Here is a 2531-nt window from a genome sequence, read left to right on the forward strand (position 1 = left end):
TTCACAGAAGATATGGTATATTTCCACCACAAGGTAATATAACCTATCGTCTCTTTTTTAATAGGTGATGTCATTAGCAACTGATGACTGTTGCCTAATCCATTAATTCAATAGGAGTTGCAAAAAGTGAGAATACTGATTCTATCATTTCTTCATTTACTAGTTTTTACTTATTGCTGCTGAGTGTATTTTTCAAAAAGGTAAAATCATGATTTTCATGCAAATTTAATATGAACACACATCTAGGATTTTACTAATTAATTAGTGAGAAAAACAATCATATATAAAAAGTGGTTCAGCCTCAGTCAGATGGGCTGGAGACACTTCTGGAAGCAAGAGCATGATGGCTGTGCAAGGAGAACTAACCCCAAGTGCCGATCCCACTTGTATTGGTTGGCAATGGTACTGAAAAAATTACATCCATGAAGCATCATCTGATTGGTCAATTTGAAAAGTCTGTGGCCACCTGAGTGTTGAGATCCATCCACTTGTGTTCCATACCAACAGAGGACCTATTAAGTTCCTGGTACTGGATATGGCTGATCAGGAGAAGTTTGCTGGGCTGAGAGATGGCTCTGACATCCAAGCCTGGTATGCCATTATGTTTGATATAACAACAAGGATTACATCAAGGCATAGAGATCTGGTTCAAGTATGTGAAGATGTCCCTATTGCACTGTGTGGCAACAAAGTAAACATTAAGGACAGAAAAGTTAAGGCAAAATCGATTGTCTTCCACCAAAAGAAGAACCTTCAGTACTATGACATTTCTGCCAAAACTTTGAAAGGCTCCTTCCTGTGGCTTGCTATAAAACTAACTGGAGACCCTAACTTGGAGTTCATCACCGTGCCTCCTCTTGCCCCACCAGACATTGTCATCCACCCTGCTCTGGTAGCACAGTGTTAGCATGATCTAGAGGTTGCTCAGACAACTGATCTCCTGGGTACGCATGATGACCTGTGAGAAAATGCAGCTGAAGCCCAGCATTAGAAGTCTTGTTTTATAGGCAACCGTCCTGTGATGTCAGTGGTGCAGCGTGTTTACAATTTCATTCTATAGCTGAACAGAACATGTGCTTAATCTTTGGGATGCTAAAGGAGATGAATGGGCTTATGGCAATTTAAAAAGTACCTTCATTTTTTGGACCTGCATATTTTGCTGTTTTGGAATGCAGTTGTTTGCTTCCTGTGCTTCAACTATAAGACTGCGATAGTCACATTAAAAAAAAAAAATGGTTCAAAGAACATTTTGAGGTGCTAGGAATTTATTATCAATTTAATAAAGGAATGTTAGAGTTGGTTTGTTAGACTATATACCAAACTGGTTGGTGTTTTATATTTGGGGTTATCTTTTCCACTGGGCAGAAACAATTTGCTTACCTACCAGACAAATATCTACAGGATAATATACTTAATATGTAACTTCACTAAGCTTATAATCTGTGATCAATGTCTTAATGCTGTCTAGTTTCACTTATCTTTTTAAAGATAAACTTCCCCTCATCAACTCTTTGCTCACTGAGAAGTATAGTTCTTAAATACAAGGCAGGGTAAATCCCAGGTTCTTTTCCTTTATCTACCTGTATTCAAAACAATGGGCTTCTTAAAAAATATCATATGGCCTCATGGATTTTAACTTATTTGATATGTTTCAACCCATTGTAATTGTTATGTGTACTACCCATGGGCTTTTTAAAATAAATGGAAACAAAAAATAATAATAATAAAAATAAAAAAAATAAAATAAAATAAAATAAATGGAAGCATATTAAACATATTTTTGAAAGAGGTTAAAAAAGAAAAAGCCAGCAAAAGATTAATGTAAACGAACCAATGAAAATTGATTGGTAAGAGGGATCTTCCAAATCTTTAGTATGCCCGTGGAAACTATAATTCTATGGAGAAATGGATACCATGTAGAACGTAAGAAACAGAGATAATATTACAAAGAGGATAATCAGAAAATCTCAGGTCTTCTCTCAAATTTCACAGTAAAATTAAATGCAATCAAAGTGTTGTCCTAGAAAATTGCATCCTTAACACTTGAAATGAACAGAATCAAAACCTTCACATTCATATACAATTGTGAATATCAATTTTTTGATTAGTCACTTTGGCACTTGTGTGCATATTATTAAAATTAGTATCATACAGTAAATATAAATTTCCTTTTATACATTATATGCTCCCTGCTAGCTTCCTAACTCAAGTCCCTTAGGAAGAGACTTCACTAATCTAGCATTGAATTAGGTTTTGAAGCCAATCTTTCACACAGCAATAGCTCATTTGGCAAAATAATTTAATTACAGAATGTGACACACATGAGCATGTTTGTAATGATTAATGAATCACTTCATAAAAAGTGAATTTCCAATGAGCTAAAAAATTTATGTATCAATTAAAACTCAAGAAAATAAGTTTATTGAATATTTTTACTGAGCTAAATTAATTACTAGTTATTTTTAAATAAATATTTTTAATGACATAGAGAGTTAAGAATTTTAAAGCCATGAACAACAGTATATGGTTAC

General features: G+C 34.2%; 1 pseudogene; it reads left to right on the forward strand.

Moving 5' to 3' along the window:
* Positions 1–601: 601 nt before the first annotated feature.
* Positions 602–907, forward strand: LOC140640958 (GTP-binding nuclear protein Ran pseudogene; annotated as a pseudogene).
* Positions 908–2531: the final 1624 nt, after the last annotated feature.

Source organism: Canis lupus, chromosome 10, assembly GCF_048164855.1.
Source record: "Canis lupus baileyi chromosome 10, mCanLup2.hap1, whole genome shotgun sequence".
Taxonomy (NCBI): Eukaryota; Metazoa; Chordata; class Mammalia; order Carnivora; family Canidae; genus Canis; species Canis lupus.